This window comes from Equus przewalskii, chromosome 14 (genome assembly GCF_037783145.1).
Source record: "Equus przewalskii isolate Varuska chromosome 14, EquPr2, whole genome shotgun sequence".
Lineage (NCBI taxonomy): Eukaryota > Metazoa > Chordata > Mammalia > Perissodactyla > Equidae > Equus > Equus przewalskii.
In genome coordinates this window covers 54,984,983-55,010,674 of record NC_091844.1, presented here as the reverse complement: position 1 = coordinate 55,010,674, position 25,692 = coordinate 54,984,983, and positions in this window count along the sequence as shown.

The window sequence follows — 25,692 nt, the reverse complement described above, 5'->3', positions numbered from 1 at the left end:
CCTCGGTGCTCTCACAGGGAAACAGCGATAACAATAGCATTACCTCACTCAGGTTGTTAGTAAGCTGAAATAAAATGACACACGCAAAGCATTTAGGACAGAGCCTAGAAGATGGTAAATGCTCAATAAATATTGGCTAATTTATGTCATAATTATTATTATTATTATTATTATTAAGTCATGGGCGACAGCAGCCTTAGAAAATTTTCCTGTTTTCTCGCAGAGCTGGTGTGGAGGGTGACTCCAGGCTGCTGCTAATGTTACTGCTCCCCAATCTCACAAACTGCCCCTGGGATCCCCTCTGTGACCCCAAACCAGGGCCCAGCCCCACTGAAGCCCTTAGTCTGGAAACAACCCTGGGACAGACAGGCCATTTTGAAGTGGTAGCTCAGGAAGCTTCCAGCTGCAAGTGACAGAAATTCTAACTCAAGCTGGCTTAAAGAAGAAGGATATTTATTATCTCATATAACAGGGAGTCTGGAAGTAGGACAGACTCTAGCTGGGTTGATCCATGGGCTCAGGGAGGCTATCAAGGTTCTTTCTATTAAAATGCTCACTATTCTGTCTGATTGAATGCATTACATTTTAAATCTTTCTTTTTAAGGTATGCTTTTGTTCGTTTCTTTGTTTTTGGTGAGGAAGCTTGGCCCTGAACTAACATCTGTTGCCAATGTTCCTCTTTTTTTTTTCATTCTCCCCAAAACCCTAGTACTCAGTTGTATATCCTAGTTGTAAGTCCTTCCAGTTCTTCTATGTGGGATGCTGCCACAGCATGGCTTGATGAGCAGTGTGTAGGTCTGTGCCCAGGATCCAAACCGGGGAACCCCAAGCTGCTGAAGCAGAGGGCAGGAACTTAACCACTCAGGCACTGGGCCAGCCCCTAAATCTTTTTTAATACTTTGTGATACCACAATTTGAATGTCTGACTCAATTCATTTTGAGTCTTGATATTTATAATGGCCATAGCTATAAAGAAATACCTCACCAAATGATAGGCAGGCATCATTTGCTGTGCCCATTAAATCACATTTATATCTCACTCCCTTCCATCCATTGTGCAATTTAATTGACGTTTAGCTAGTAAATTTCCGCCTTTCCTAATTACAAACAGTTATTCTCGTAAAATAATTGGAAGGTTTTTGTGTTTTCATATTTTTAACAAACAGCTTCAAAATTCTCTTAAACTCTTTATGTAGAAAATTTTCCAAACTTATTTCTTTAGCTGTGTAGATGGAATTTTTAGTAGGTGACATATTTACATAGTTTTCAGTAATAACATCACCTCGTGATGGAAACATTTCCAAATAACCATTTTCGAAATGCTCTCTCTTTAGCATATCTTTTATTTGAAAAGCTGTTCCTCTTATTGTTAAAATGTCCCTTATAGCTTGATACCACGGACTATTTTTGTCTGAAATATCTGCTGGGGTCACACACTACTAATAGCCACTTGTCATAGAAAAGGTCAGTCTAGAACCCACTCATCTTTCTGTAAAAGAAAAATGCTCAAATTGTCCTTAAATCTGATTCCCAGAAGACCTGTGAGCTCAGAAGCGTTCCCTGTTAAACCCCTCTCATTGACTAAGTCCGAAAATATTCTTCTGTTTAAGGCATCGTTTTTATAAAACCAGCCACGCTGGTGACACGCCAGAGCACTTAGTCATAAACGAAGCCATCCGCTAAAAGTCAGCCCAAGTGGGAAAGCGCCCCCAAAACACCCCAGCCAGAGCAGCGTGCCCTGTCCTCGGGATTCCTAGAGAACCTTCCCGGACTCCGGATGGTCTGCAACTAGGACTGAGGGAGGGCAAAGTGTCAATCCATTTATTAAATATTTGGTAAGTCTTAAATTTCCAGATTAAAAAAAAAAAACCGACTTGATATTTTTATGCCTCACCCAAAGGATCATATTGCACATTTCGCTTTGAGACCAAGATACAGGGAGGGAGCGCCCGTGGGATAAGCTGGGTGACGCCTGCCTGCGGGTTGGACCATGAAGGCAGGAGGGCCCCGTTTGGGGGAGTGAGAGCTTTTCCTTCGAAGCAGAAGGAAAGCCCAGCCTCCCAAACTCCTCAGCTCCTGGCACCATCTCCTAGAGAGGGCCGAGGAGCACCTCGTCTTCTGCCCCCTCCCTCTCTGGCCGCCCCTCAGAGGGGCCTTTGAGCCCTGGAGGATGGGGAGAGGGCCCTGGAGGCGGGAAGGGGCGCCAAGGCCAGCGCGCCGGGCGTTTTCTCCGGGAGGCTCCGGGGGACGCACCCGTCCCCAGCGGGGCCTCCACTGATAGCCGGGTGGAGGGGCTGGGGGCTGGACTGCGGGCAGCAGCTGTCGTTAGGGAGCAAAGCCCCAGTGTGGGGCCTCAGCGCCCTCAACCTGGAGTCACCGCGGGAAGCAGGACCCGGCAAAGGGCCCCTCCCCACTGCTCCCAGCTTTACAGAGCCTTGGCTTGTAAGATCCTTTGTAAATATTTGTTGGATTTAGTTGAATGGAATTGAAATCTCATTTCCTGATTCCAGCGAGGTTGAAAGTGCAGGCTGGGTGGGCTGGGCTCTGATTCGTGGGGGTTGGGGTGGGAGGGACGCAGGGCCAAATTGGGCAGCTCAGCCCTGGGGGAATGTCCTGAACCTGGAAGACTTCAGCCATTCCAGTCCTTTCACCTGCCACGGCTTGTCTGAGGGTCCTCAGCACCGACGGGGGGCGGGGAGGCCCGGATACTGTCTAGAATGCAGGGAAGCAGCAGGAGGGAGAGGCTGGGAGGGACAGGGCGGGGCTTAGCCCAGAACCCCGGGGAGTGAGCGCAGAACAGGAGTTGCAATTGGACAGAGTCTTGGTTCCAGTCCTCCGGTGCTTGTCTCCCAGGGAAGCTTCATAGCCAGTTCTGCCCTCTTTGGCCAGGTGCTTGGGGAAGGCGCTGTATATTGGCAACGGAGAAGACCTCGGCTCATATGACCCCACGTGCTCGGAGGCATTACCTGTCCTCAGTGCACACGCGCAGAACCACATGTGTATGTACTTGCAGACTTGCCCAGTCACCCCAGACACACATGTATTGCCACATGCAGACATGCTTGCCTGCATTCAGTCAGACCTACTGGCATGAACACATACATACGCACCCCCAGAGACAGCCAACACCCCCCAGACACGTGTTATCCCTCAGGCGCAGAGTCAGCCCATAGGTCCTACTCCAAGGGACCCAAAACAGACAGGGTCCTCCAGGCTTCGTGCTTCTCCAAGGCTGGTGTCTACCACAGTCAGAGCCACATACAGCTGCTGGCATGACACAGACTCCCATTGTGCTGCCAGGCCCAGGGGGACAATGGGGGCCTATTTCCTCCCTCTCCTCACAGCACTGCCTGGCAGCCTGGGGCCTGGAGCTCAGCCGCCTGTTTCAGGGGGTTAGGGAAAATCCCCGAGGCCACGTTCTGCATGGCCAGCGGAGGAGCTCTTGGGGAACCCCAGTCTGATGGGGGAGATGTAATTCCTGCCCTCAGGGACCCCAAGGGACCTGGGGGCCTCCTCCACTCTTTGGGTGCGGAGGGGAAAATCAAGGTTTGCACTTGTCCTGCCGAAGGTGGGCAGACACTTAGAATGTCTGGGAGGAGAGTTTTGATTCCTCATCAAATTAGGACAAGGCCACTCACTCTATGAGTCTGAGTTTTGAGGGTGTGGAGGCTGTAGCCTGCTGGCCGCCTGACCCTCTCAAATGACCCCCCCATGACCAGAGCCATTGTTGTCACCATACCCTCCATTTCTGTTTTGACAGCTTTACTTTTTCTGGCATGTAGCACCACCCCCTCCCTCACTCCTTGATTCTTTCAGTCTCTCAGTGTTGATGGAGTGCTTACTAGGTACAGGGCACTACTCTGGGCACGGGGGTGCCAGGGTTCTCTCATTTTACCCTCTGTGACATATTTGCATGATTCTTATGTTCCAAGCAAACTGATTTCTCTTGCTTTCTTCCAAATACAATGCCTTTTCCTTTCTCTGTGCTTTTTGTTCACTCATGTATTAATAAATGCAGTAAGCACTTATTGAGCATAGGGTTACCAGATGAAAGAATGCAATAGTTTTATTCATCATTGTTAGTATTCATTGTTTATCTGAAACTGAAATTTAACTGGGCCCTCTGAGTTTCTGTTTGTTAAATTTGAGGACCCTAACTGAGCACCTGCAGTGATGACAGACCCAGTGTCTGCCTCAGGGAGCTCCCAGCTAGTAGGGGAGACTGACAAGTAAACACATCCCTACCACGAGGAAGGGTGGGGCTTTTATAGGGGAATTTCAAGGCACCATGGGTGGTTGGGGAAGGGGAATACAACCTGGCCTTGGGAGGTCCAAGAAGGCTTCCTGAAGGAAGGGTACTTGAGTTAAGTCTTGTCTTAGTCAGTTCAGGTTGCTATAACAGAATGCCAAGACTGGGTGGCTTACAAACAACAGAAATTTGTTTCTTGCAGTTCTGGAGGTGGGCAGTCCACGGTCAAGGCACCAGCAGGTTGGGTGTCTGGTGAGAGCCCCTTCCTAGCTGATAGATGGCCATCTTCTTGCCCTGTCCTCACATGGTGGAAGAGAGGAGGGAGCTCTGTGGCTCTCTTTTATAAGGGCACTAATCCCATTCAAGAGGGTTCCACACTCATGACCTCATCACCCCCAGAGGCCCCACCTCCTAATACCATCATTTTGGGGTTAGGATTTTCAACAGAAATTTTGGGGGGACACACACATTCAGTCTGTAACAAGTCTTAAAGTTTAAGCGGGGAGAGAGCCACAGTGAGAGTTGGAATGGGAGAGACGAGGCACAATTCTGTGCGTTGGCACAAGGAGCTGTCTACTGGGTGAGGTCAACTGGGACAGGACTGGAAGTGTTTGGAGGAGCCTCAGTCAAGGCTAGCATTCAAGATTGGGCAGACAGAGATAAAGGAAACTTGAGCTGTGGGTGTAGCCTCTGCTTTCTAGAAAAGGCTGATGCAAAGGAGGACCCATGCTTACAGATTGAGTGCTTGGTGCTCAAAAGGGGAAAAGACAGCTGTCCCCTTGACCTTGTGCTGGGGACCACCTTGACATCCTCCCTTCCACTAGGTGGTCCCCCAGCTGGGACCTAGGTAGCCAGCCTGTGACTGAATGAGAGGGAGGGGGCTGTGGTCAGGCACAGACCCAAGTGTACATGTGTGAGCACATATGGCTGGGAGATGTGCTGGGTGCCTGTGTGTGAGACATTTGTTATCGCCTCATTGGTTTGGGTTTGCAAAACTAGGGCAGCAAAGAATGTAATGGACATGGCATCAGCTTTTAGAAACACCAATTTCAAATCCTGGCTCTATCACTTACTAGCTGGGTCATCTCCACTGAGCTACTTAACTTCTCGGAGCCTCAGTTTCCCTCTTTGTAAAATGGGAAAAAAATTTCACGTAACCTAACCTTAAAACAAACAAGCCAACAAATTCATGCAGGGCTAAGAAGATTAAATGAGATGATGTATGTAAAATAACAGGCTGCATAAAGGTTTCTTTTTCTTCCCCTCCAAGCACCACACCTGCTATTCACACGGCAGTCACCACGTGAATGACAACACTGACAACATTTATATGATGTGAACGAACCAGTTAAGCTTTTCTAAAGTATTCATAATTAAGGGACAGAACATAGTGCTCTTTTTTTTATCCTATTGAGATTTCCCTGTAATCACAATCTTTCCTGAACTAAGAAGCATAAAGACTTGTTACTCACCAATGATTAAGATTTAAAGAAATGCAAGTATCTGGGCACAGTCCAGTATTTCCCTCATTAAGTCTCTACTGATAATAAGTGACTGCAGAGCTGTCTTCCTTATTCTGATTTAAGAATTTCCCTGGGAACTGTTCTCAGGACTCCCAGGAAGCAGTGAGCTATCTGTAGCTCTTCCTGTGCTGTCGTCATTAACTGCCCCACGAGGAGGACTTGGAACTGTGAATCTGTTCTGCCAATCCCAGGGAAAACCTTATTTCCCACTACATTCTCTTGCCTCTGCTTTGCACAGTGAAGAAGGCCTTTGTTGTGGACTGAATATTTGTGTCCTCCCTAAATTCATTTATCAAAGCCATAATCACCCAGTGTGGCTATATTTGGAAATGGGGCCTCTAAGGAAGTAATTAAGGTTAAATGAGATCATAAGGGTGGGGTCCTAATCCGGTAGGACTGACGTCCTTGTCAGAAGAGGAAGAGACAGAGAGATTTCTCTCGCTCTGCACCTGCACAGAGGAAAAGCCATGTGAGGGCGTAGGGAGCAGGCAGCCGTCTACAAGACATGAAGAGAGCCCTCAGCAGGAACCAAATCAGCTGGCACCTTGGTCTTGAACTTCCAGCCTCAGAACTGTGAGAAATAAATGTCTGTTTAAGCCATCCAGTCTGTAGTGTTCTGTTAAGGCAGCCCAAGTGGACTGATAAGGCTCTCTCTTCCTCCCATGCCCTGTCTGCCTACAGCAGCTTTGTTTCAGACCTGCAGGGGTGCCTGACACACACACACCAGACACAAGTTCCCCCCCATGGCCCCTTTCTAATCAGCAGGTTTCCCAAGCAACCGACTTTCCACCCCAGTCCATTCCCTTTCCTCTTAATCAACATCCACTCTTCCCTGAAGAGGCTTCTTCACTCGCTGCTTTAGGGGCAGCAGAGTCCACAAACTATCGTTTTCTAGGGTCTTTTCCTCCTTAAAGTGCTCTTTGCTTCCAAATCTCTATTTTAAAGCACGCCCAAACCGCACAGCAGAGGCTTTAAATGGTGATCCCAGTCACCATCTGCAGAACACTCCCTCTGTGTTCCGGTTGGGGAGGTGGTAGTGTGGTTACTGAATGACCCTCCCCCGACCACCACAGGCTGGGCTCCTTTGAGCTGCCATTCCTTTGCTCAATCCTACACACCACCCCGACTTGGGTCCATCCTACCTTGACCACATCTTACCTCCCACGTCGGTCGGTCAGCCACAGAGGTGGTGGCCGCAGCTCACTTACCTTTGTGACACTGATTTACCAAGGGCCTGCTGTGTGCCAGCATGCTGGGCACCATGCTCAGTGCTTACCTTCTCTCTCTCCATCCTCAGTGTTAACCCCCTTGGGTAGTTTCTCTCATCATCCCCATTTTACAGACAAGGAAACTGTGGCTCAAGGGACAAAGTTCTTTGCCAGAGGGGGGAGGAGCTGGGCTTCACACCTGGGTTCCTAGTGATAATATGTACAGCCCTCAGTGCCTCTCCTGACCAGCCATCCCTGAGCCACTGCCCCCTTCCCTCCATCTGACCCACCATGTGCTCCCCTAGGTGCTAGTCTTTAGGACTTGTTATTTTCAGGCATATTCTACTAGAACGTCAGCTCCTGGAATCCCCAGCACCTACAAACAGCCTGCACATGGTAGGCTCTCAATTATCCCGGGTGAAGAAATGAACCATTTTTTCCTAACCAGACTTCGAGTCCTAGGCAGCCGAATGCACGTGCCTGCCCTCTGCCCCCACAACGGCACCCAGTCCAGGGCCGGGCATGCCAGGGGCCCTCCTCTCCCACTCACTGGACACTCCTGACTGTCCTTCCCTTGCCTCCAGCTGCTCGTTATGAAACCTCTGCTGAGACCGACCCGTGCCCTTGACCCCCACCCCTGCTGCCGGAACTGACTCTTGCCTTGACTGCTAATATTCCTTTCCCTATTTTCTCTGAATCAACATTGGCTTTGCTAGCTCCCTTCCCTCCTCCTGATAAGGATGGGGTAACGGCATCTGTAGGAACTTGGGGTGTGCTTGCCTTGCCTTGTCAGAACAGCTGCTCCTATCTGGCTGGTGATGGGCTGGGAGCCAGACCCCAACAATGGAGGCCTTGTGAGCTGGCCCCGGGGGTGTGCTGGGAGCCCGCAATTTAGCACACACACAACCCTTCCTGGTGCCACCTTCTTATCTCTTGCCACCGAGCCCTTGCCAGTGCTGGGGCTGTAACCCAACCCCTGTAATTGCATGTCCTGATAGAGCATTCCTGGGCTCGGGCCACTGTTAAACATCGACTTAGGGTGTTGGGGGCAGTCATCACAGACTGTGGGTACTCCCGATTGGGGGATCCTCCAGCTGAGTGTTCCCCACTCTCCTCCCCGTGGTCTTGGGCTACCTGAGAAAACCACAGCACAAGGCAGGCAGACTTGGTTTCCCATCTCCGAGTCAGGAGGCTAGGGGAGCCCACAGCTCATTCAAAAAGAGTGGTTTCTCTTCCCCTTCTCCCTGAGCCTCCTTCCTGCTCTGGCCCCCTCTTCTCTGGATTTCTCCCTCTCTTTCTGCCTGCCCTCCTTATCTCCAGCTTTCTCATACCCTCTTTCTCAGGCTCTCTCCCTCCTTAGGCCCAGCCTCTCCTCCCAACTTCCTCTGTCTCCCTGGGTCTTTTTCCAGGTAGGGAGCTCAGATGGAGGCTCTGCTGTCTCCTCCTCACCCCAGGACTCGGACCTCTCCGGGAAATCTAAGGTGCTGGGGGGAGAGGGGACACAGCTGGCTCCAAGACCCCCTCCCACCTGTCCTAAGAACATCATCTTGGCTTCACCAAGCCCCCAGGGCTGTGTGCTGCAAACAGCGGCTGGGACGTGGTGGGATATGTGACTGGCAAGACCCCTGCCCTCCCAGAACTTCCAATTTAGGGGAGGAAACAGGTACTGAACAAGTCTTTAGGTGGCGAGTGCAGTGAAAGTGACAGGTGAATTCTAATTTGGGACTCACTCAATGGAAAATAAGAACTAGATACTTTGCACTGGGGTCCGTTTTTTCCAGGGACACCTCCAGTCCTCACGCTGTATTCAGTCTTGTTTGTGTGTTTGAAGAAGATGCCTCTGGTCACCATGTAAAAAACAGCAAGAAGAATGAGAGTGAACAGGCAGAGACAGAGTGGCAGGGGACACCATTGGAATCGCACAGAAAGGAGGTGATGGAGGGCTGGGCGACACGCTGGCAATGGAGAAAAAGGACTGATTCTAGAGCATCTGCGTGGTAGAGTCTGTAGCTGGGGGTTGGGATGCTACTGGGTGGAGATGGAAGGAGGTATAAGGATGAATCCCAGGTTTCTGGCCTGAGAAGCTAGGTAGATAGAGGTGCCATCTACCATATGGGAAAATGGAGACAGCGCATATTCGGGGCTGGGAGGGGAAGATCAGGTATAGATATGTGAAGTTTGAGATTCCCAAGAGATAACTCAGTGTCAGCATCCCTTCCCTCCTTTTCAGTAATAGAATCCCACTTTTCCTTTAGGGCACTGCCTATCCCCCACTGCAAGTGCTTCTGGTTGGGCTGTCAACTTATGTGGCCTCACTTTCCCCAGCTCACGGTAGGGTGTGACTTAGGATGGACAGTCAGAACATCCTCCCCCTGGACACAGAGATTGGTCTTGGGGTGGGCACGTAGTCACTTGAGGGACACTGAAGAGGAGAAGTTTGCAGTCTTCTCTGAGTTTGTGAGCTATAAGGAAATGTAAGCCTGGCACTGTCAGTGGCATCTTTGCCACCACATGGAATGAGGCAGCCAGAGAATGAGACCAATACAGAGGAAAGCAGAGTCAGAAAATGGAGAGAGACTGAGTTCTGGTACCATATTTTGAACCTCTTGATCCTTCCATGCCTAAAGTTAGATTCACTCTTTGATCTATTACGTGAACTAATAAAATCTTTTTATTTCCCTGGGTGCTAGTTCAAATATTTTTATATGCAACTGAAAAACACAATCCAATAAGACTAACACAACATCCAAAAGGAGATGCCGGATGGGCCTTCTGGAGCAAAGATGGACACAGAAGTGGAGGAAGCCAGGTTCTGAAGAAAAATAGGCAAATGAGACAACGAGTGGAGATGGATGTGGAATCAAGGGACATGTGGCAGAGACTCCCAAATGACTCCAATATTCATTTTTGCTTTCTTTCTCAAATTGGAGCTAAGCATATGTCCCTTCCAGGCAGGTGTGACTGTGTGGCTAAGTCTGGCCGAAGGGATGTAATGGAAGTATTGTGGGCACTTTCCATTTCCCAATAGATGGGTAAACCAGGTGGTGAGAACCGCAGAAGCTGTCGTGGACACTGTGGCAGTGGACACCAGTGGAGACTGCCCAACACCATGTTCAAAACTGAGGCGCTCCTTCCCCCAACTGCCAAGAGTATTGTCTGCTCACAGCTCAGTTGAGTCTTTCCCCAGAAACTGCTTTGCCCAAAGTTATGCCTCCTCTCCAGGAGTATCAAATGGGGCCTGTATCCACTGACTGGTGGGATAACAAGGCCAGCTCCTTGCCTTAACGGAGACAACTTTGAAGGCCACCCTAGCCCCAGAGCTCCCGTGGGATCGGCTGAGTCCTCTGTTGTGACTGCGTCCCAGCTCAACTCTACCCTTTGCCCATCCACCACTCCCTTTCATGAGGGTTCATCCCAAGAGCACTCCCCAATAAGACACCTGTCTGCAAATCTCTGTCTCAGAGTCTGTTTCCTGAGTAACCCAACCTGTGACAGAAGCTGTCTTAGACTGTATGATAGAAGCAGCATGTTGAAAATAGTGAAGTAAAAAGATACAAGAAACCGGGTCATCCAAAACCACTAAACCACTCTATCAGCCCTGAACCATCAACTTACACAACAGAAAAACAAACTTCAATTTCGTTTAAGCCAGTGTAGTTTGAGGTCTCTTTTTTACAGCAGTCTAAACCATATTCTGATTAACATAGAAGATGATATCAAGAAGCGGAACGTTGATGTGGCAAAATTTTAAATACGAGGCACTGTGCTACTGTCAGACAGTAGGCAGATGTTTTGGGTTGGGAAGCTGGTGGCCCATGTTATGCAAAACCTTTGGTAACACTATCTCCTAGCATATTGTGGAAGACGGTTCACATGACTGCGGAGTCTCTAGTCCTAGAGGAAGTGGTTAGAAAAGGTGGTGGGCATGTTGATGGGTATAGAGTCTTCTTCTCACATTTAGCAAGAGAAAAACTCAGAATACAGACGGCAGTTGGTAAGCAAAGATGGAAGTGGATAGAGCTGTGTTGATGGAGATTCTTCCTGCCTGTGGCCAGTAATCTGAGTGGACTGAGAATCCAGTATTTGGAGCCTCCGCATGCTGAGAAAGCCAACTGCTTTTGTACCCCAAAACTGAAGCAGCTATGGGAAGGGGCGCTGAAGAGGCAGCTTTCCTAGGAGTTAAGACTGTGGCCCGAAGCTTGTCCCGATCAGCTCCAGTTAAGAATGCCCAGCCAGACAGTGGGAGTCAGGCCGGCGGCCCAGATCAGGGTGAGGGTGTTGCTTTTTCACTCAGGCACACTGTGTTAAGTAACCTCATGAACTATCATTAAGTTGAGGGAGAATGGACAGAGTACAGAGGCCAGTAAATAAATACGTATACATGTGGCTTCAAGCTTAAGAATTGTGTCTAGACCAGCTTTTTTGGCTGGGTTACTTACTCATGGAACAGAATGGAAGCAAACAGACAAATTATACTAATTTTTAAAAAAATAGTTTTATTGAGATATAGTTCACATATGATAAAGTTCACCATTTTAAAGGGTACCATTCAGTGGTTTTTAGTATATTCACAGAGTTGTGCAACCATCACCACTATCTAATTCTAGAACCTTTTCTTTACCTCCAAAAGAACCCCATACTCATTAGCAGTCAATCCGCATTTCTCCGTGCCCCATCGCCCCCGCCTCTGGCAACCACTAATCTACTTTCTATCTCTACAGATTTGCCTATTCTGAACATTTCATATGAATGGAAATCATAAAATATGTAACCTTTTGCGTCTGGCTTCTTTCATTTAGCATAATATTTTCAAGAATCATCCGTGTGGTACCTGCACCAGTAGTTCATTCCTTTTTACTGATGAATAATATTCCATTGTATAGATAAACATTTTGTTTATTCATTCATCACTGATAGACTTCTGGGTTGTTTCCACTTTTTGGCTATTGTAAATAATCTTGCTATGAATGTTCATGAACAAATTTTTATGTGGACATATATTTTTCAGCTCTCTTGGGTGTATAGCTAGGAGTGGAATTACAAGGTCATAAAATAATCCTGTGTTTCACTTTTTGAGGAACTACCAAACTATTTTCCAAAGTGTCTGCCTCATTTTACGTTCCCAACAGTGATATGTGAGGGTTCCAGTTTTTCCACATTCTCTCCAACACTTGTTATTATCTGCCTTTTTTATTATAGCCATCCTGGTGGTTGTGGAGCAGTACATTATTGTGACTTTTATTTGAATTTCCCAGCTGGCTAATGATGTTGGGCGCTTTTATGTGTTTATTAGTTATTTGTATATCTTCTTTGAAGAAATGTCTGTTTAAATCCTTTGTCAATTTTTAAATTGAGTCGTGTGTCTTCCTATTGCTGAGTTATAAGCATTCTTTCTATATTCTGAATTCAAGTCCCTTATCAGATATAGAATTTGCCGATATTTTCTCCCATTCTGTGGGTTTTCTTTTCACTTTTTTTTTTTTTAATTGGCACCTGAGCTAACAACTGTTGCCAATCTTCTTTTTTTTCCCCCTGCTTTTTCTCCCCCAATCCCCCTGGTACATAGTTGCATATTTTTAGTTGTGGGTCCTTCTAGTTGTGGCATGTGGGATGCCACCTCAATGTGGCCTGACGAGCGATGCTGTGTCCGCGCCCAGGATCCGAACCCGTGAAACCCTGGGCCACTGAACTCGGAGCGCAGGAACTTAACCACTCAGCCACGGGGTCGGCCCTCTTTTCACTTTCTTGATGGTGTCCTTTGAAGCACAAAGGTTTTTGATTTTGATGCAATCTGACATCTATTTTTTCTTTTTTGGCTTGTGCTTTTGGTGTCATATCTAAAAAAATCCAATGTTTAATCGAAGACCATGAAGTTTTATAGTTTTATCTCCTACCTTTAGATCTATAATTCACTTTGAGCTAATTTTTTATATGGTGTGAAGTAGGGATCCAACTACATTCTTTTGGATATGGATACCCAGTTGTTCCCGCCTCATTTGTTGAAAAGACTATTCTTTCATCATGTGTAAGAGTTTACTTCTAAACTCTCAATTCTATTCCATTGATCTATATGTCTATCCTTATGCGAGTACCACACCATCTTAATTACTGTAGTTTTGCAGTAAGTTTGAAATAGGGGTAGTGTGAGTCTTTCAACCTTGTTCTTCTTTTTCAAAATTGTCTTGGCTACCCTGGGCCCCTTGCAATTCCATATGAATTTTAAGATCAGTTTTCAATTTCTGCCAAAAAACACAGCTGGGACTTTAACAGGGGTTGTACTGAATCTGTAGGTCCTTTGGGTGAGTACTGCCATCTTAACAATATTAAATCCTCCAATCCATGGACACAGGATGATTTTCCATTTGTTTAGGAGTTAGCACTTCTTTAATTTCTGTAATGGTGTTTTGTAGTTTTCAGTGTACAAGCCTGGAAGTTCTTTTGTTCAATTTATTCCTCTTTTCTATATGATTATAAATGGAATTATTTTCTACATGTAATCTTTGCATTGTTATACTAAGTTTTTGAGAGTAATTAATTGACAAAAGTCTACAAGCCTGGCCTGTAAAATGTTGGGATTGTTCAACTCCTAAAGCAAGCCATGAGCTCCCAAACCTGCACCAACAGGAAACAGGCTGTGAGAGCTGTAGCCTCACCACCCAGAAGGGCATATTCCCCAAGGCCCTCTCCAGATGTGGCCCTGGAGGACAACAGGTAGACAAGGAATGACTTCCCGGAAGGCAGAGCCAGGGGCCGCAGAGAATAATAGATAAAGGAGGTGTTTTCAGATAATTAGTACCACGGAATGTAGTCCTCTGGGAAGTAGGGAACCTTTGGAATTCTTGCCCAGTGGGATCTGCTAATTGCTATGTTCCTGTGATGTGTTTTTCCCCTTCTAAATGGCAGTCTTAATTGTGGTTATCCTGTTCCTACTTCCTCTTGTATATGTGTATGTGTCTGTGTTGTTGGCTGGTGAAGGGGGCAAATAGATAACTTGTTCTTTAGTTTATAGGTCTCTGGACCAACATCTGAACTTCATGTAAAGATCTCACAATCACCAAGAGGGCCTGGACTCTGAGCTGGTAGCAGTAATGGATGGCACTTTGTGGGTTTGGGGCTTGGGAAGAGGATTAGCACATTCCATGTGTGGGAAGGGAGGGTGCGTTTATTTTGGTAGCCAAAGGTGCAGAGTGTGGCAGAGGTCACTAGCTTTCCTCAATAGCCGTTTTCCTCTTCTTCAATAGTGGTGGAATGTTTAAGTGGACACATTGCTACCCAGTGAAAGACTGTATTTCCTAACGTCCTTTGCAACTACCTGTATGTTTAGACCAAGTCTGAGAGCAATGCAGTGTGAGTGGACACAATGTATGCAAGTTCCAGGCCAAGCCCTTCAAAGGCAGCCATATCTTCTCCTTCCTCTTTTCCCCTTTCCTTCTGGCTGGGTGGTTGATGTGCTGGAAAGGTCTGGAACATCTGTCTCCGAGAGAAACTGCAAGTTAAGAATGGCAGAACCACAGATAGAAGCTACTGTATCACCCTCTACTGCCTTCCTAGACTTTTCATGCAACAGTTAAACTTCCTGTTTGATACATTGTCTTTGGGGATTTCTTTGTTACAGCAGCATAAATTTTATCCTAACTAATACAGGAAGTTTGTCTATTTTTAAAATGGGAGATACTAGAGCATGTGTGTGTTCGTGGAAACGGCCCCTTAGACATGGAGAGATTGTTGAGGAAAGAGAGTGAGGGGATAAGGAAAGGAACGAAACCCTTGAGAAGATGAGAAGGGACGGGATCCAGGAAACAAGAGATGGCATTTTTCTTTGACTGAAGAAACTGGGACACGTCTTCCATTTTGATGGGAAGAATAGGTGAAGATAGCACAGATGCAGGGAGATCTCTGGATTCAGTGGTGAGAAGATGAGGGAGGTTCGACATATTTGTAAGAGAGGAATGTCATGACAACCCACGGAATCTTTACTTCATTGGACTCCTCCACACAGCATTGGTTCCCTGACACACTCATCATTGGTCCATGCATGGTTTATTTTTATTTAATTAGTTATTTGTGGTGACGTAATAGGCACCTGCAGAACCACCACCCAAACAAAAGTCTTGGCAATGACCCACATCTTACCATATGGTTCCCCCTCCCTATCCCATCCCCCAGCCTCCCCCCTCAAAGTAACCATCATCCTGAGTCCTGTGTACCACATCCCTTGCTCCTCTTCTTATTTGGTTTTATTGCATCTATATCTATTTCCAAAAATTATATGCATATATGTTATATATATAATATAAAGTATATATTATATATATAATATATTTTATGTTAATTGTTTTTAACCTCATTAAAAGGGCATCCTTCTCTATGTAATCTTTGGGGACTTACAATTTTCACTTAATTGTGTATTGCTAAGGTTTATCCATATTGTTTTATGTTGCTGTGGCTCATTTGTTTAACCTACTTGTGATATTCCATTGTGTGAATATACCACAATGAATTCATCCACAAGCCATGGAATCTAAGCTGGGAGAGGAGAGAAGTGAAGGCAGGAGGGGCCTGATGGCTAGAGAGAAAGTAAGGAATCAATGGACTGGACAGTTCTATGAGGCCAGAGAGCTCTTTCAGGACACTTAGGCCAGGGAGCTGAAAGGCTTGGAGGTAATGGATGGATAGTGGCTGGTGAGAACTTCTGGTTTCAGAAAGGGTGAGGTTTTTGGTGACCATAAAATCTTCAGGAATAAACATAGCAATGGATAGCTAAGGCCAGAATTATTGGGATGAAGGTGAAGGAAGTGAGAGGCCAGGTTGTGCATCTGGGTCATTCCACTTGTCTAGGATAGTGGCAGGAGGCGGGGTAGAGAAAAAGATGATGAGGCTGCAACTGGAACTGGGGTCTTCAGTGGGTGAGGGAGCATCATGCCTGAGAGGCTGGGAGATGACAGGGAGGAGGAGGGAGAGTGGCAAATCTGGAAGCAGGAGTGTCAATGGTGCAGGGCTTTACAAGGGGATGGGAGTAATGGGCTGGAAATGACAATGAGGAATAAGGACAAACTCCACCTTTTAGCCTGAGATGCAGAGAATGTGAGAATAAACTTGAGCCTCCATTTGAGAGGGCTGCAGAGGGGTGGTGGCTCAGGGCCAGGAGGAGGAGGAAACATTCCAAGAAGAGGTTGAAGATATAGCGGAGGATGCTGACCGTGGTGCAAGAGCTCCAGAGTGCATCATACAGCAGGAGAGGGAACGGGTTCAGCAAGTGAGCAAGCGGGTGACTCAGGATTCAGCTGAGGCAGGCAAGTAAGCCAGGCTGTGGTGGGAGGGGAGGTGACCCTGGACCTCACGGATGGCCAGCCTTGGCCATCCCTCACAAGCTAGGAGCAGCTGCATGCTCCTTGCAGTGGCATGCGTGTGGAATGGTCATCACTCAGCATCTTGCCCAAAATGTCCCTGTGTCACTAGTTCTGTTTGTCCCTCAGGCTTGATGTACCTCATGGGAGGGGGAACCAGGAAGTCAATGCTCTTCCCTTGGGTCCAGTGCTGGTGTGCAGGGAAACCATTGTGGAGAACTGCCTTGGTTAAAGGTGGGGCTGTAGGTCTTGCCTCCTCAGAAGACCTCTGAGGAGATCAGAGCTGAGCCTGGAGACTAGCGTGGTCTTCCTGCTGGTTCAGGTGGGGCCTGCTGGCTCCCACGACCCTGGGCTAGTCCAATTTGCCATTTTAGAAGTCTTCTGACCCCAGTCTGAGGGTAGAGACACCATCTCGGCTCTTAGGGAGGTCCCTCGAAGGAGGTTTGGAGAGAAAGAAGTAGAGGTGAAGCCAGCCACTTGGGAGCCAAGGAGGCTCTAAGAAAGAAGTGGGCCTGCCCACCATTGTTCTTAAATACAATCAGCTCAGAAAGAAAGGAAGAGCCCAGCCCAGCTCCAGTCTGTGTTCTGTGGTTCAAGGCAATGTTTCCTTCTACATTTCCCAATTGGGCTCAACTCAATTATCCTTCTTCAATTATGAAAGCTTGGAATGAAGGTAAGGGATCGTGAGACACAAAGTCCTCCGATTATCTCTGTGCTTCATCTCCTACACTGACCTCAAACACGACCCAGCCGCCACCTCTCCGCTATCCCAGAAACCTGAGACCTACCCAGCTGGTGCTTTCTTGTCCCTCCCCCAGGATCATGGGCCATAGAAGATCTGAGTAGGAGCCCAGGGACGAAACACTCCCAGGTGGCAGGAGAAGAGGCAAGTTTTAGCAGTTTCTCCTGAGTCCTCCATTGCTCAGCTCTCAGCAACTCTGTGCCCCCAGCTCCCTGCCTCATGGGGAGGTGGGCCATCTACTGTGCTTGCCCTTACCCTAATGGGAGGGGCACAGTTCACGTCCTGGGGGCAGGGAAGGACAGCGATTTTATATTTTCCCTTGGCTCTAGCACTGCAGCTCCTCATCCGGGTCTGATGAGGGAACCATGGCCTCCACTCTACAGGAGCCCCTGGGCTGACGCAGACTCTAGTCTAACTCACAGCAAAACACTTTGAAACAAGCCAGGTTGAGATGGAGTCAGGACATAGGGAGAAATGAAAATAACTTCTCAGGTTAGGGAGAGCAGATCTGGCCATGTGATGTGTCTTGTCCCACTCTCAGCAAAGGGGGGCTGGTCACTGGCAGGATTTTTCTGGCTTTGGATGGACGTATACATGGTCAGGGAACTAATTTGGTCCTGGATACAAGACAGAATTTCTGGCCCACATCAGTGGGTACGAAGAAAAGATCCCAAGATGTATTACTTAGAATATAGACTTGGCTGATGTAACAGAGACCCCAAATAAGTGTGGCTCAAACAAGAGAGATGTATATTTCCTCTTATGTAATAATCCAGGCATAAATAGTTTGGAGCCAACATGGCATAAGAGACTCAGGTTTCTTCTAACTAACTTGCTGCTGTGTCATCCCTAATCTCTTGGATTCTCACACATAGGATCCAAGTTGGTTCACCATCACATAGACTTTCAGATTGCACCAAGTAGGGGAATGAGGGTCAAGAGAGGTTGCCTCCCTCCTTCTAAGGACACCATCTGGAAGTTGCACACCTTGTTTTTGCTCACATCTCATGGGCCAGGGCTCTTAGACATCTGGCTATCCTTAGCTGCAAGGGAGCTTGGGAAATGTAGTTTTTATTCTGGGCAGCCATGTATCCAGTAAACGCTTTTTGTTCTATTAGAGAAAAGGGGAAGTTGTTATTGGGGGCCAACCAGCAGTTCTGCCACATGAAACCCCAAGTGCACAGCAAGGAGGTTCTTGTATTTGCCCCCGCTGTGCCTCATTCCCCCTGCCTGCAGGGTTGGGCAGGTGATTCATTCTGGGAAAATCACAGTAACACATCCCCCTGGTCATAGCAATTTGTCCAGAACTGGACGCATTACTCACATAGAGCCAATCAGAGTTCTTCCTCAGGACTTTTTCCTCACCAAATCTGGTAGCAGATGGTACAGTTTCCCTTCTGGTCATGAAACTATGAGAAGGTACTCCTGAACTGACCGTGGTCATTTTCCCTGCCAGAGCGCACAGAGCCTGTCTGCAGAAAAAAAGGCGCCGCCAGGCTCTGAGGGGCACGAAGAGAGGAGAGTCCAGCAGGGTGAGTAGGCTTCATTCCAGGCCTCCCTGGGGCCTGCTCCATCCTTGCCCTGACTGAACCAGTTAGTCAGTACTCCCTTTTCGCCAAGCTGATTCAAGTAGAGTTTTGGCCATTTGCACCCCAGAGTCCTGACCTACACAGCAGTGAAAGTGATGTTTTTTCTCCCTGGGGGAATCAGTGGGGTGAGGGTGCGGGGGAGACACAGCTGAGATTGAAAACCTGGAAGAAAAGAATGTGGGCTCCAGCCAAGCTGTATCTTTCTCCTGCCCATTTGCCCTGAGGCATCTTAAAGTTCCCACACAGCCTCTCACAGTTGAGGCTCCTGGGTTTCCTTGCCTTTTTCCAGTCCGTCCTGTTTCCTGCAAGGCAGCCTTCCTCTTAGGCCTGCTCTAGCCGGCCCAGCTGTGAGGCGAGAGCCTGAGGAGGGGCAACCCTCACAAAAGGCGCATTCTCTGCTGGTCTGAGGCTGTTATCAGCCAAACCTAAACCTCTGAGTCACCTGCATCGTGGGCAGCTCCGTAGGCGGGACGGCTTGATTCCCCTCTGGGCCTCCCTGTGTCAGGACCTGTGAGTGGGGGCGGATTCTCAGTAAAGGTTCATTGTTTTCTGTGCTCCTTATGCTATCAAGGTTCTGTCCCGGGCCTTCCTGAGCCCCCTCTCCCTATTCTCTTCGGCTCACCCATCTCCCTGGCCCCCATCCCATCCCCATTTGCCTTTTATACCAGCATAAACCCCTCAGGGGAGACGAGGCAGTGGCTGGGGAAGGAAAGGAATGTGTGTGAGCATACTCTCTCCAACTCAGTCAGAATGAGGACGGAATCTGAGAATGACCTGCTCTTCTGAACCTACGACGCCTCTACTTCCCCGGGGAGTCTCCTGACTTGCCAGAGACAGCAACCAAGCTGTGCTGGGTCTGTGGTGTCACCTGGTGGCCAGCCTTGGAACTGTCTGGCTCCCAACCTCTTTTTTTTTTCCTCTACTTACTTTTTTGCTTTTGGGGTTTTAGGGGGATGGGGTCACATATGTGTCCCTTTTCTCTCTGTTTTTGTTCCTTGTTTTTTACCAAGATCAGTTCCGTTCAGCTCATTCTTCCTCCGGCCATCTTTAACAGCCAAATTACATACCCTTGAATCTACTTCCTTCATCTTCTTTCTAACAACCCTGCACCAATTCCCTCAGGAGGTCCTTTCCTCTTGAGGTTTATTCTGTCTACCCAAACAATCCTGGCTGCCTGAGTGTCAGGATGGAGCCAGGCCTGTCTCTGTGTCAAGAAAAAGGCAGACTGAACGTCAGAAAGATTAATTAGAACGATGAAGAACAAAGGCTTTCAGCCTCTAAAGCCCCTGAAAACCACCTCGAAGTTTCCTTCAGAACGTCCCACCCATCTCCTCATCCTCATGTTAAGAAACCTGCTATTCCTCAAGCACCAGCCTTCAAGAGAAAATAAACAGACTTTCCTAGATCAGCATTGTTATTTTTCCATTTCTACCTAGAGTTATTGCAACAGCAGAGTTTTCTTTTTTCCCCACGTAGGTCTGTGGTAGTCCAGCTTTGTGATGGGTTAAATGGGCATTTATGGCTCAACCTGCCAAACTGAGCCCCATTCATAATGCTGAGTCCTCGATTTTCTATTGGCTCATTGTCTGGAATGTCAACCCACTTCCAGAAACAAAGTTTGGTAGGTTTGGTAAGCTGGTACTGTCTGATTGTAGACATTTAAACATAATGAGATGCTTTTCAGAGCAAGATAGTGGCTGCTTGTTATTGTTGTTGTTAACAGGCTAATATATGAGAACTATCCGATTTCCCAAGAAATGGAAATCATGACCCTGCTAAAAGGCTTGCAGCTTCCACAGTGGGCTGGGCCAGTGGGCTAAGGTTGGGGGGAGGGAATATGGAGTAAAAAACTAAGTGATGCTTTGTGGACACAAAGATCAGGTAGAGAGGATGTGAAAAGGGCCAAGCTCAGCGGATGGGGCTGGAGAGAAGTCTTAGAGCCGAGGACTGGAGAGACAGACCCAACTAACACTTATTGAGCACTTTCTACATGCCAGGAAGGGCCCAATGGGGAAACGTGGGTACGCCAGGCAGGCTGACAATTTTATGTCCTATCAAACTGCTATTTTTTTACTATCAGTTCAGTCTGAAAGTAGCGGCCACTGATCTCTGCTTGGAGGAATGAGGCAGTGGAGAGAGGAGAGGATCCCTGTTGGCAACAATCCATCTCCTCTGAGCAGTTCAGCTCTAACCCCAAACTTGCATGCCCCAACCAGACAAACAAAAACTCTGTAGAGAACTTGCCCTGCCCTCCTTAGGAAACAGCTTAGAGACCAACTGTTGTGATTCTAGCCTGCTTTCGGGGAGTTCCCCTACCACCCCATTGCAAGTAGTTCATTAAAGCAGAGTATCTATCCCTTAGAGGAGTTCCAGAAATGGTTTTCTTCATCTCCTTGGATTTCCAGTGATGTCTGAGTGCCTAGCCAGCTGCTTGGTTGGCTCACCTCTTCAAGCAGCTCTGGTGCTGGGCACTAAGAATGTAATCACCCTGCCATGTAAGCATCACGATCTCCATTCTCCCTGGTGAAACCGAGGCCAAGGGCAGTTAGGTTAGCTGCCCAAGAGGTCCATAGCTGGTGAGTAAATCTCATCTTTGAGCAAAGATATGAATTCCGATTCATCCATCTTTTCCCAACGCCCAGATCTTCTTCATTTTCTCCCCCTCCCCCAGGAGAAAATGGAAAGAAAAAGCCATTGAGAGCAGGATAGGGTAGGACCAATGAGGAGATATAGGAGCTGGAGGTTCGAACAGGGAGTTACAACAAGCCAAGTCAGAGACCCAGTGGGTGGCAAGGAGGCTGGGTGCCCAGCAGCAAGACAGCCCAGGTAGGGTGAGGGGAGTAGAGTGGAGGCAGTGTGGGCTCCTGGAGTCGGGGAGGGTGAAGAAGCCTTGTCCAGAGAAACGGGGGCGTGTGATGCAGCCAAGCCAAGGCTCCTTCCTCTTCACACAGGCTAACGAGCAGGGCTCGCTGATAGGACAGGGTAGGCCTGGCATCTGCCAAAAAGAGTTGGAAATTCAAGGGGGATCCTTGCAGGAGAAATCTCTCCTTCAGCCCTAGATTGGAGGCTGCAGAAAGTCATTTGGACCAGGTGGAGGCAGGATGCTGAGCGCCTGGGTGCTGGCCCTGGTTGGTCCCTCTCCTCTCCCCATCTTCCTTCTCTCCAAACCCTCAATCCAGGCTGGCTCAGCCCCAGGGCCAAGGAGCGCCTGGCAGCCTGTTCCTGGCCTCGCCAGCAGAGGGCTCCAGAGCAGAGCTCAAGAGTGGGATGGGGGAGGGAATCTGGGCTACTCTCCTTGAAGGGAGGTGCAGGCAGCACTGGGCACTCTGCTCTGCTCATGGGTGTCCTGGTGTCCATATGCATGGGTGGTCTTTACTCATGCATGGGTGTGTCTGTATTTGTGTGCACCCATGTGGGTGTATGCAAGTGTGTAAAGTGGATGTATCTGCGTATGTGGGCATGAAGATGTCTGTTGGTGCATGTGTGTGACTGCTTGTTTGTATGTTGGCTGGTGTCTGTGCACGTGTGTTTGCCCATTTCCTCTTTACAAGCACTGGCACTGCTTGTAGTCTTGTGGATATTTGTGTGCGTGCAGGCGCCTGTATGATTTATGCATAGGCATCTATGCTTGGGCTTGTAAAGGAGAGAGGAGAAAAATAAGTGACAGGGGTGTGCTGTGGAACCTCAACATTCTCAAGGACAGGCACATGGGGCCCTCTGTACTGTCCCACACCCACAGACACTGACCCTCCCAGGCTGCCTCCTGCCCTCACTGAGTGCAGCCCCTGAGTTTGTTTGTCAAAACCTCATTTACAGCAGGTGTTGCTGACGTCCAGTTCTCAGGAAGCAGGGCTTTCCAGAGCTCTGTGCGTGTCTCTCTCTGTGTTCTGGTTCCCTCATTTGCAGCTTGAAAATGTTCTCCTTGTTGGGAGAGGGGAGCGGAGCCCCAGAGCATGCGGGAGAGGAACAACAGACCCATGGCTGGTTCACCCATGGGTGAAGGAAGGAAGGAAGTGGCCATGGGGGAAAGGGCCTGGCCCATGAGTCTGGGGGCCTGGACAGGGCCCAGCTCTGCTACCAGCTGGAGGCTCTGGCTGTTGGAAAGCAGCCCCCTCTGGCTCCTCGCAGTGGTCTGGGCTGGTGCTCAGCCAGGGCCATGGGGGGAGGCCAGACGGGAAGCTCCCCTCACCCTGCGCCATGTGGAGAAGACACTTGCAGCAGGGAGTGGGGCAAAGTCTGGCACCCACCACACGATGAGAGGGTGTATTAGTCTCCTGTTTCTGCTGTAAAAAATCACCACAAACTCAGTGGCTTAAAACAACACACATTTATTATTTTACAGTCTTGGAGGTCAGAAGTCCAAAATCAGCCTCCCTGGGCTAAAGTCAAGGTATTGGCAGAGCTGTGTTCCTTCTGCAGGCTCTAGGGAAGAATCTGTTTCCTTGCCTTCTCCAGATTCTAGAAGCTGCCTGCATTCCCTGGCTTGTGACCCCTTCCTCCCTCTAGCCATCACATCGACTTTTCTATTGCCTTTGACCTTCTTGCCTCCCTTTTATGAAGACCCTTGTGATTACCTTGGGCCCTCCCAGATAATCCAGGACAATCTGCCCATCTCAAGATCCTTAACACGATCACGTCTGCAAAGTCCTTTTGCCTGTGAGGTAACACATTCACAGGTCTCTGGAGATCAGGATGAGGACATCTTTGGGGGCCATAATTCTGTCTGCCAAAGACACAGTCACAGACAGGCTGACAGAAGGAGGTGACATCTTAATCTTGCTGCAGTTTCACTGAAGCACCCAGTGGTGTCCTCACTCCCAGTGAGGAGGCATCTGGTCTTGTCTGAGAGATTGAGCACCAGGACTCAGGGCATGCTGGCTTGATAAAGAGCCATCCCCCTCTGCTGGCCCTCCCAGCAGCCCCTGGCCAGATGCCAGCTATGACCTTGGTTCAGACTGACCCCTTGAGCCCCACCTCCCACCCCCTGCCTGCTCAGATCCAGTCTCTGGCCTCGTTCGTGCTCCCAGAGTGCTCCTCACTGACTTGATTCCTTTCCTGTCCCAGCCTCCCCTCCCTGCCCCACAGGCAGTCTGCCACCTCTTGACGGACTCTGGGGCTCCATCCTGCCAGCTCAGGCCCACCCCGCTCAGCCCTCTCCACACGTGTGAAAACCACATGCACGGGCTCTCTCCAGTTCCCCACAGCAAGCCCAACCACAAGACCCAGAGTTGGGGGGGGGGGGGGGGAGGACACACGACCCAACCGTGCAGGCCAGCTCTGGGGAGCCCGATGGGACACATGGCCTCCCAGATGCTCTACAAGGCCAAACTCCCCAGCACAGTCAGCCCCACATCTGGAATTAAGCTGGAAATTCCAATTGCTCTCTGTTGCTAAGAAATGTGTCAAATCTTCCCAGAGATTTCGTGGAAGTGGGAAGCGCTGGCGGGGGTGGGGTGGAGGGGTGGAGGCATTCACTCCACAGGACCCGAGAGCTTTGGGGAAATCCAGATGTCACAATGTGTCCATAGGCCTCTGTCTGATGGTCCCCCCCTGCCCCGGCCCCCCAAGCTCTGCTCCCTGCCCCGGGAAAATGAAAGATGCCTGGAGTGGGCGGGGCAGTTCATTTCTTGCTAGGACCCGAAAGTCCGTCCATGTGTGTGCGTGTGAAACTGTGACCTTTTGATAGGGATTGAGCTATTTTTTCCTGGAGAGAAAAATGTTGACATGCCTTTGGAGGACTGTCTGCCCAGAAAATCCCCTGAGGCATGAAGAAGGCACGCTCTCCCCGGTCTTTAACCCGAGCACACGTGCACACACCTCCTCAGGGCTTCACCTGCACCCCTAGCCCAGCCCCATGCAGTGTGGGACGGGGATTCCAAACAGCTGGGCCTGCAGCGCCCGAGATCAGGCTCAGCCACTCGCCGGCCCTGTGTTTCTAGGCAAGTGTCTGAGTTTCTCAGGGCTGCTGTAACAAATCACCACAAACTGAGTGGCTTAAAGCAACACAAATTTATTCTCTTAGATTTTGGAGGTCAGCAGTCTAAAATCAGCCTCACTGGGCTAAAGTCAAGATGCCTGCAGGGCTGGTTCCTCCTGGAGGCTCCAAGGGAGAATCCATCTCCTTGCCTTTTTCAGCTTCTAGTGGCCACCTGTATTCCTCGCCTTGTGACCCTTTCTTCCATCTTCAGAGGACATCACTCCAGTCTCTGCTTCTGCACTGCATCACCTTCTCCTCATTCCGACCCGCCCACATCCTTATAAGGCTGCTTGTGATTACACTGGGCCCACCTGGATAGTCCCATCTCAAGAGTCTTAGTTGAATCACACCTACAAAGTTCTCTTTGCCATTCACGGGTTCTGGGGATGACCTGAATATACTTGGGGGCCATTATTCAGCCTTCCACAGCAAGTGTCCCTCTCTGGGCCTCACCTGTAGCTTCAGAAGGTCACCATAGGCCTCTTCCAGCTCTGTGGTGGGGATGCTGAGTCTCTGCCTTACTGGATCTCTGGTGAAATGGGCCTGGCCCCTCCCCTCAACTCATTGCTGAGTCTCTGGGACTCATATCGTTTCTCCTCCTTTGTCAGAAGGGGGGCCCTGTCTACCCTGCATCCGGCACCAGGAGTCTGATGCACCAATCTGGGGCGCTCACCCCTCAGTCTATCCCTGAGGAGTATCCTCCACCTGTGAAAAATTCACTCCAGCCCCAACTTAGTTTAGGATCTGAATTATACCTTTCTTGAAGGCAGGATCCTCAACTGCCCATTTGTGACGTGGGGACAAGAATCTTGGTCTTTATTCAAGGATGTTGGGTAGGTATCCAAGATGTCTGAAAGGGAGAGGCAGGGACATGGGCGCTCATTCCTGGCAGTAGACCTCATTGATTCAACCTCCCAAAGCTCAGGCTACCTCTGTCACAGCATGACCTTAAAAATCCCTCACCAGTGAGATGGCTCTGGGACAATGCTAACCGAGCCTGGGCAGTCCTGTGGGACCCAAATGGCCGGGCTGGTGCCCTCCTGAGCAAAGTGCTTCT